The 9,976-nt window shown below is 55.6% G+C and overlaps 1 pseudogene; it reads right to left on the reverse strand.

Moving 5' to 3' along the window:
* Positions 1-941: 941 nt before the first annotated feature.
* On the reverse strand, positions 942-2,018 carry LOC131378792 (zinc finger protein 239-like; annotated as a pseudogene).
* Positions 2,019-9,976: the final 7,958 nt, after the last annotated feature.

A 9,976-nucleotide genomic window follows, 5' to 3' on the forward strand; every position in this document is an offset into this window, starting at 1 on the left:
CTCCTGAAAACATAAATGCTCCCAAAAACCACAAAACCCCCTTCCCATCTCCCCCAAGACCCATCCAAATTCTCTCCAAGCCACACAGCCCTGCCAGGACCCCAAAACACCTTCACAACCCCCCAGAAGGCCCCCAAGTCCCCTCCCAGAACCACAAATGCCCCCAAGAGCCACAAAAGCCTCTCTCAGTGCCCCCAGGAGTCCCTAAAACCCCTCCCAGCCCCCCATGGCACTGACCAGGAGAGGTTGGTGGGCAGGAACATCCACAGCCAGGAGCAGCTCGGGCACTTCAACAGAGATTTGGGCACTTTGGAGGGGACACCCCGGATGGGGAGACCCAGGCCTGGGACTGGGACAGACAACCGGAATGCCTGGAGAACAGACGGGCTCAGGTGGACACGTTCTGCTGCAACAGCTACAAGATCATGGACATGTCCCTTGGCTTGGGTGGTCCCAGAACACCTAAATTCTCCTGAATATTCCCCTGAACCCAAAATTCACACTCAAATCCCAGTAAAATGATTCAGCTTTACATCTCTTTGCTTCTTTATTTTTACCCCAGTTGTGGGTGTTATGATGGAAATTATTCAGGTAGGAAAAGATCTCCAAGATCATCCAGCATTGCTTGGTGCCACCAGAAGAAACAACTCGACAGAGCAGATCAGATGTTATGGGCTGTAAAGTCAAAAAATCACCTCTTCCAAATCAATTTCCAACGTTGAACAGGGTCTCAATGGATGTTCCTGCCCCTGTATTCATCCACATGCCGATGGGGATCCAGGAGGACGTGAAGACCACCAGACAGGTGTCTTCCCAGTCTGGATCACAGGGAATGTGGGTCACCAGGGCTCTGCCCAGCATGGGCATCTCATCAGAGATGGAGACGGAGTTGAAGCAGTGCACAAAGCTCTTCCCACAGTCAGGAACTGGCAGGGCTTCCCTTACCGGTGCCTCCGTTGGTGTCGGGTCAAGTGAGAGCCGTCTGGAGAAGCTCTTCCCACACTGGGGACACTCGTAGGGCCTCTCCCCAGTGTGGATGCGCCGGTGGGTGATGAGGGCAGAGTTGTGCTTGAAGCCTTTCCTGCAGACGGGGCAGCGGAAGGGCCTCTCCTCTCTGTGAATACGCTCGTGTACAAGGAGACCTGAGCTGGTTTGAAACCTCTTCCCACACTCAGGACACTCATAGGGCCTCTCCCCAGTGTGGATCATTTGGTGGATGATCAGCTTGGACCTCTGGTTGAAGCCCTTCCCACATTCCTCACACTTGTATGGCCTTTCCTCAGCGTGGATGTTCTGGTGGCAGATCAAGTGGGAGCTCTGGCTGAAGCTCTTCCCACATTGCTCACACTCGTAGGGCCGTTCCCTGGTGTGGATCCTCTGGTGGTACCTCAGGCTGGAGCTCTGGCTGAAGCTCATCCCACATTCCCCACACTCGTAGGGCCTCTCCCCAGTGTGGATCCGCTGGTGGCTGATCAGGAAGGAGTTCCAGCTGAAGCTCTTCCCACACTCCAAGCACTTGTGAGGCTTCTCCCCATCATGAAGCTGCTCATGGACCACCAGTTCAGAGCCCTGGCTGAAGCTCTGTCCACCTTCCTGGCACAGGGTGGGTCTTTCCTCCTCAGAGTACCCTGGGATGGGTTTGGAGCCCCTCCTCCCACGAGATCTCTTTATCTTTTCCTCCCTGTTGGACTCCTGTGCCATGGAGCCACTCAAAATGGCCTCTTCCATAAGGTTCTGGCGCAGGGATTTGTCCTCCCTGGTCTCCATCCTCAGCTGCTTTTCTGGAGGAGGAAGGACAAGGACAAGATGGGATTTGCCTCTGTGGCAGAGGGAAGGGGAAGGAGATCCCCCAATGCATTCCCAGCAGGACGGCGTCGGCAGCGGGGTTGTCCTGGAGCCAGGGGCCATGCTGGGCTGGGAAATGGAGCAGGAGAGAGAGGAAAAGGGGCACTGACTTCCTCCTCACCTGCCTGCCTGTCCTGGGGCATCTTCCTCCTCCTCGCGGACTCCTCCTCCATCTGGCCAAGGTTTGGGAATGGGAAATCCTGATTTCGGCAAAAACAAGGGATGAGCACATTGAGTTTGAAGGTCCCCTGCCCAAGCCCATCTCTAGAAGTCACCAGGCATCTGGGATCCAGAAAAACCTCCCAAACACCAAGATTCAGCCCTGAAAATGCCTCCCAGGAATTCTCTGTCTCTGGTCTTCCCCCTTTGTTCTTCAGGGCTTCCCCCCTGTCCCAGCTGCTGGGGGTCACACTCGTACTGGGGGTCCTGCATCTATTTGGTCACTGCCCTCCCCAGGCTGCTGGGAGTCCCAGGAATACAAAGTTTCCCCCTTTTCCACCTCCCCACTCAGGGATGCTGGGGGTTTGGGGGTCCCTTGGGTCCCTTCTCCCCTCATTCTCTGCTTCGGGGTGCAGGGGCTCCAAGGAGTCCCCCCCTGCCCCTCTCCAGGCTGTTGAGGGTCCCGCCAATCGCGGCGCTCCCCCCTCTCTGGGCTCCCCACTTTGGGCTCCTGGGGGACACAGGGCTCTGCTCCTCCAGCCTTGCTGGGGACCCTGGCTGGGGACTTCCAGCCCTTGGGGCTCCTCTCGGCAGATTTGGGCTGGGGGGAACGCAGAGAGGGGTGGGGGATCCCAGGAGTGGCATCACTGGGAGTGACTGGTTTGTACTGAGCTAACTGGAGCCTTAGTGGGGCAACTGGAACTGACTGGGAATGGCTGTGAGCATGCTGAGGGCAACTGGGATATTCTGGGGAGTGTCTGTGCCCATAACGGGGGGACTGGAACCACACTGGGAACAGCTGGGACCATGCTGGGGAGAACTGGGACACCACACTGGGGGCAACTGGGAGTGAGTGGGAGTGACTGGGTCTACACTGAGAGCAACTGGGCAGGACTGGGAGGGACTGGGATCATCTGTGGAGTGACTGGGACTATACTAGGGGCAACTGGGTGCAACTGGAACCATGCTGGGGGCAACTGGGATCCTACTGGGATCACCATGGGAGAGGCTGGGTCCTGCTCGAGGATACTGGGATCATACACGATCATACTTGGAGCCACTGGGACTGCACTGAGGGTGACTGGGAGTGGCTGTGAGCAACTGGGATCAGACTGGAATCAACTCAGTGCAACTGGGAGCGACTGGGATGCATTGGGAGAGATTTAAACCACAGGAGGGGTAAACGGAAGCAACTGGAACCACACTGGATAATGGGAGCAGCTGTGCCCATGCTGGGGTCATACTGGGATCCTACTGGAACCAGACTGGGAGTGACTGGAAGTGTGCTGATTGTGACTGGAACCATGCTGGTGGTGACTGGGAGCAACTGGGCCCACACAGGGAGTGACAGGGAGTCACGCTGGGAATGGCTGGAATAACACTGTATTTGGAAGTGTTTGGGTGATCCTGGGGGTGACTGGAATGAAACTGGAGCTGACTGGATCTTACTGGGATCATCCTGGGAGCCGCTGGGATTACAGCAGCTGTGAATGGATCTTGACTGGGGATTACTGGGAGCTACTGGGCCGATGTTGGGAGGAAAATGTGCACACATTGGGAGTAACTGGGATCAACTGGAAGGTGCTGGAACCATGCTGAGAGGACTGAGACCACAACTGGAGAACTGGGATCATACTGGGAGCAACTGGGACCACACTTTGGGCAACTGACAGAAATTGGGATCATGCTGGAGGCAACTGGGTGTAACTGGGAATTATGGGGATTGTTCTGAGGTAACCAGAACCTTACTGGGGTAACTGGGATATACTGGGAGTGTCTGGAACCATACTGGGGGAACTGGAGCCACACTGGGAACAGGTAGGACCACAGTGGGGGCAACTGGGAGTGAGTGGCACCACGCTGAGAGGGACTGGGACAATTCTAGGCACAACTGTCATCATGCTGGGAGGAACTGGGGACAACAGGAACTATTCTGGCAGCAACCAGGATCATACTGGGATTACAGTGGGAGCAGCTGGGTCCATGTTGAGTTAGGCTGGGATCATCACACTGAGGATGACTGGACTCATACTGGGATTGACTGGGAGTGGCCGTGAGCAACAGGAATCATGCTGAAAGCAACTGGGAGGAACTGGGAGTGACTGGAGTCATGCTGGGGGTGACTGGGATATACTGGGAGAGACAGGGAACCATGAGGATCATACTGGAGGCTACTGAGGTCATACTGTTATTGACAGTGAGGAACTGGGATCACACTGGGGGCCACTGGCATCATACTGGGAGTGACTGGGACTTTCTGTAAGTGGCTGGAATCATACTGGAAGTGGCTACAATAATACTGGGATTATAGTGGGACCCTGACTGGGGTTACTGGGAGCCCATGCTGGTAGCCAACTGTGCTCACACTGGGAGAAACTGGCAAAGATAGGGTGCATGCTGGTGACAACTGGGATGTACTGGCAGTGACTGGGATAAAACTGGGGGCAACAACTGAACCACGCTAGGGTAACTGGGAGTGCCTGACAATGACTATGAGAATGTTCAGGGCAACTGGGATATACTGGGAGTGCCTGAGACCATGCAGCTGGTGACTGGGACCACACTGGGAGCCACTGGGAATGTGCTGGGGGGAACTGGGACCACGCTGGGGGAAACATGGGGACAATTGTGAGTGATTGAGGCTCTGCTGGGACAGACTGACATCATACTGGGAGTGACTGGGACTATACTAGGGGACACTGGGAGAACTGGGAACACACTGAATAAAAGTGGGTGCAACGGGGAGAAATTGGGACTGTGCTGAGGGTAAATTGCATCATAATGGGGAATGACTGGCAGTGACTGGGCTCATACTGGGAGCAGCCACTTCCAGCACCGGGACCCCCGAACCCCTTTCCCGGCCATCCCGCCCCTCCAGCCCCAGCACCCCCGCCGGGGTCCCGCCAATCCCAGGGGTCCCCCCCTCTCGGGGTCCCCGCTTTGGGGCTCTGGGGCTCTCCTCTCCTCGCAGTCCCGCTCAGGGAAGCCGCAGCTCTCCCGGGGCTCCCCAAACCCGGTGTCCCCCCGCCTGTCCCGCCGCTCCCGCGCTCCCCACGTGGCCCCGGCAGAGCTCGGAGCGCCCGGCCCGGGAAGCCCAACCCCCACCGCGGGGGGACCCGCATCCCCCCGCCCCCAACGGGGCTCTGCCGCCACCGCCACCGGGACCCCCAAAAACACCTCCCGGGGAGCCCCCGATGTCCCCCCGAGGGGCATCTGCGCCTCGGCTTTGGAGCCCTGCAAGCTCCAAACATCCCCCCAAAAAACCCCAAACCCAGGGAGCCCCGGGATATTTGGGGCGAGCTCCCCCTCCCCGGGCACCTGCGGGATGGGGGACGATGGTCCCGGGGTTCTGCGGCTTCAGGGAGCGCTGGAGCCGCCCGCTCCCTCCTCTCCTCTTCTTCCTGCTGCTTCCTGCTGCCGCTCCGCCTCTTCCTCCCTCCCTCCTCCTCCTCCCCCGTTCCCTGAACCCCTGGCAGCCCGCGGGAGCAGCGGGGATGGAGCCGGGACAGGTTGGAATGAGAGAGGGGTGAGGGGGGATGCCAGGAGTGGGAGCGACTGGGCTGTACTGGGATCATACTGGGATCATACTGGGAGTGCGTGGGAGCAGCGCCATGGCTGCAGCCATCCAGGGGGGATCCAGGTGGGATCCCACCACTACAGGGGTGTTTTTCCTCCCCATTTTAGGGTGTTTGTGGGGCCGCAGCCCCACAAACTCCATTTTAAGGGTTGATCATGACGGCTTTAGTGACATTTTTAGGGAGGCCTCCATTCCAAGCTCCTGTAGGGGATGTTTTGCCCCGCATGGTGGATTTTTGGGATTCTCTCCACCATCGCCGCTTTAAGAGCCGGTGCAATTGTGGGTTCCCACTGTAACTCCCCTTAAAAGGGCAACACCACTCCCGTTGATTCCGGCAGAGGAGCCCCGGGAGGGGGTTGGGGGTCCCGGGAGGGTTTGGGGGTCCTGGGTGATGCCGATGATGGAAATGGGGATCCCGTGCTGGGTATAAACATCTGCGAGGAGTTCCCCGGGGGGGGCTGTGGATCCCGGGGGTTTTTGGGGTCACGGTGGATTTTTGGGGGTTCCCGAGGAGGGGGTTTAAGGGGTCCCGAAGGGGGAGATTAGGCGATCCCAGGGGAAGCCAAGGCTGTTTTGGGGAACCTGCCGGTGACAGAGATGGGGACCCCGTGCCAGGTGTAAACCTTCTCAGGGGGGTCTGGGGGTGTTGGGAGGTCCTGTGGGAATTGTGATGTCCTGAGAGGGTTTGGGGGGGCTCTATGTGGGGTTTTGTAATCTTGGGGAGTTTTTGGAGGGTTCCAGGGATGTTTTTTGGGATCCTGGGGAGGTTGGGGTGTCCCGGGGGAGTTTGGGGGTTCCCGGGAGGTTTTGGGGGTACCTGGGCAATGCCGGTGACAGAGCTGGGGACCCCGTGCCAGGTCTGAACCTTCTCACTGTGCTGGGGCAGCATCAGCGTGTTCAGGGAGATCCTGGGGGGCCGGGGGGTCACCCCAAATCCCAGGGGACCCCAAATGCCAAGGGAGCCCCTGAACTCCGCTCAGCGCTGGATCTGCTGCAGGCAGGGGGGCACCAGCACTCGGCCCCACCCCACCATCACAGGGGGCACAAACGGGGCAGGGGCAGATGTGTGACATTAAGAGCCACTGGATTATTTTGTGTTCTAGCAAGCGTCTGCATGAACTCTAGAGAGACTCTTCTGATAAAGTAATGAGTGATTATGTCTAAATAGTGAAACTGACTGAAAATCACAAGTTGTGTCTTTCTATGTTGTTTAATAAGAAAGTTATAAGTTTGTAAGGGGAGAAAAGAGTGTTCTAAAGTGTCATTCTGTTTTAGTTTAAGTTTCCTTTTTTCTCAACTTTTTTTGTCCATTCTTTTAGTGTGTTAATAAAACTATTTTTGTTCATTTTTAAGCTTAAGCCTATTTTGTTTTTTTTCTCCTAATCTCTCCCTCCCACAGAAAAAGAATAAATACTAAACCCTCAACATTAATTGGTGTTTTTACCCGGTTTCAGTAAATGAAGACCCTTACAGCTGCCCAGGCCCCTGCGCTCCATGGGCTCTGCAGAGCTGCACACCAGGGAGGCAGCTTGGGGTACCTCAGCCCTGGGCACCAGGGACCTTCTTGGTCTGGACGCTGCCTCTGGGCAAATGAAGGGTGCTGGCCTTCTGCTCCTGGCCCTGGCCCAGCCGTGCAGGGCTAATCCTGGTCCTGCTCTGAAATGTGCTCAAGAGGGATTTGTTTCTTTCCAGCTTTCCAGGGCATTGATTTGCACCACAAAATACTGAAGGACTGAGGCCTGAACAACGGGCCCTGACTGAGGCCTGAACAACAGGCCCTGAGCTAAATTTGCCCTCTAGGTGACCCTTCCAACCAAGTGTTCGATGTATCTGCTCCTTAACCAAGTATTACTATCAACAGGATCTGTGCATTCATTCTGTGGTGAAACACATCTTTACCTTTCAGCATTAAGAAACCAGACAAGGCCGCATCTGGCCTTGGTTCCTCCTGGAGCCCTGGACAGGCTCGGGGAGAAAACCAAGAGGAGAATGCAATCAGATCTCCCGCTCCAGAAGTTCTGTCAGATTGCTCGTTCAGCACTGGCAGAGCTGGGCTGTTCTCACAGCACAGTCAGAAGCCTCGTGGCTGGCAAAGGTGGAGGCAGTGGAGGATTTCCCAGCTCCTGGCAGTGGCTCTCCAGGGCTTTGCTGGGACAGCTTTCCCCAGCTGATGAGGGCATCTGGATGAAGGAGAAAGTAGAAGGGTGTCTGGTGATGTATCTTTCTTAATCACTAGAGGCAACCTTTTGTATCAGTGAAGAAGTGCATTGCTTAGCTTATCCTTTGGATTTTTCTTTGCACTTCTGCACTGATAGCAAATTACACTATTGCTTTAGCTGGTGTCTGTGCCTCTGACTCTCCCTGTTGCAGACAGGTAAAAAATGTTACAAAAGAAAGGTCTTCTAAAATATGGATTAGGCCCTGCTACTTTAGCTAAGCAGCTAGCAATAGCTTGCAAGTTGCCAGCTGAAAACTATTTTGAGAAGGAGAAGTTTGTTAACACAACAGCCTATTCTCGGGGAGAAAAACAAGTGCACCTGCATAAATATTAGCTCTGTTCCATGAGAACCCACAAAGGAGAAATGGAAACAACCTGAATCCTAGCACGTACACACAAATGACCATCTGACCAATAAATGAAGTAGTAAGAAAACTACCAGCCAAGGGGTGCTGCGCACAAGGTCTGTGAGAACTCTATAAGTGATGTGAATAAAGAATTGGCTTTTCCTGCATGAAGAATATGGAGTCTCAGCTGATTTATTACAACATCTCCCCACCACCAAAACAAACACACAGCCAGTTTGGCACCAGACCTGCCTCTCTGCCAGCCCATTTCTTGGAAAACACCCCTGATTGCAATCTCTGCAAATGCAATTCCTGCTCTCCAACCAACTTTTCTGCAGCCAGGCGAGAAAAGTAGTCCCTCCCAGCTCCGGACAGCTCCAGACACCAACTGCTTTCAGCAGTCACAAGCCTGAAATATCAACTTCCTTCCTTAACCAGCCCACGAGGAGCTCACACAGGGAGGCCTTTTTGCCCAAGGATACCCACAGAAGAGCTCGAGGATGGAGCAGTTTGAAACGCAACTCCTCCAGAGTTTAAACCTCCCTTTATCAAATGAGCACGCACCAACCTGCCCCAGAGGGAAAGCAGGCAGGCAAGAGAAGCTCCTCTCCCACAACAGCAAGCTCTGTGCTGTGCTTCCTTCTGTTCCAGCTGGGGAGCGGAGGCCATGGGCTACTCCTCAGTTTGGGAAGGAACCCAGGGGAATGGCCTGATCTGGGAGAACAGCAGAGGGAAGTTCCCCAAGAGGTAGGAAAAGGTTTTCTGGAAGCAAGAGATCATGACAATATTTCTGCAGGGGAAAAAAAAAGAAGGCATTTCAAAAAGTTTCCAGGCAGAAATTTCTGCCCCAACATGACAACCCCAAAGTCTCTGTGGTGTGTCAGGAGACACCATTTGTGTCCGTCCCCCAAAGCACAATCAGCTCCCCAACAAGACTTCAAGACTAAAGGACAAACCTTCCCCCTCCACCTCTCCACACCAGCTTGAGGGAGTCTCTGTCCATGGCAAGATCTCCTTTGTCAGTCTACATTGACACGAGCTGGCTGCAGGAAGCATTTGCATTGGACGTGTCCCCAGATGGGGTGGAAAAAAAGCAGCAGTGATTCCAGTGGAAAGAAAAGGCAATGCCATTTGGGAAGACACCAGCGTGAGCTCCCTACAACTGCAGGCCTTTAATCCCTTGCATAAAGCAGCATCCATTCATGGGGCAGCACAAGCGTTTTGATGACAATGCTGACAAAATTACTGCCCTTTCGTGGTCCTGTAGGTGACTCCAAATCACAAGAAATGTGCCAGGTGTGCCAAAGACAGGCAGAGACGGTGAGAAAAAAAAGCTGTGCTGAAAAGGTGTGCTGAAAAGGTGGCCAAAAGAATGCTTTGTAATCTCCCCTTTTCATCCTTTCCCCAGCCAAGACAAAGCAATGTCCTTTTCTCCCGTCACCGATGGTGACCCAGGCAAAAAATGCAGCGTGGGGACAGAGTCCGGCACTGCTCCCAGAGCCCGCCCTGGCCAGGGCCGTGCCGTGCTGGGACAGCGAGGCCCGGGGGCTGCTCGTAGACCGCTCCCTGTTCGAGCGGGAGCTGCTCAGGCCGGGCGGTGCCCAGGGACCGGCCCCGCACGCCTTCAGGGCCACGCAGTTCCGCAGCTTCGTGCGCCAGCTCAACCGCTACGGCTTCCGCAAGGTGCCGGGCCGGGCTGGCGCGGCTGCGCCGGGCGATGCCGGGGCCTGGGTCCACTATAGGAATCCCTGGTTTCGCCGCGACCGCCCCGACCTCCTGCTCCGCATCAGGCGCCGGAGCGCGGCCAACACGCAGCGGCGGGCGGCGGGG

This window comes from Hirundo rustica, unplaced genomic scaffold, assembly GCF_015227805.2.
Source record: "Hirundo rustica isolate bHirRus1 unplaced genomic scaffold, bHirRus1.pri.v3 scaffold_196_arrow_ctg1, whole genome shotgun sequence".
In the NCBI taxonomy this organism is placed as follows: domain Eukaryota; kingdom Metazoa; phylum Chordata; class Aves; order Passeriformes; family Hirundinidae; genus Hirundo; species Hirundo rustica.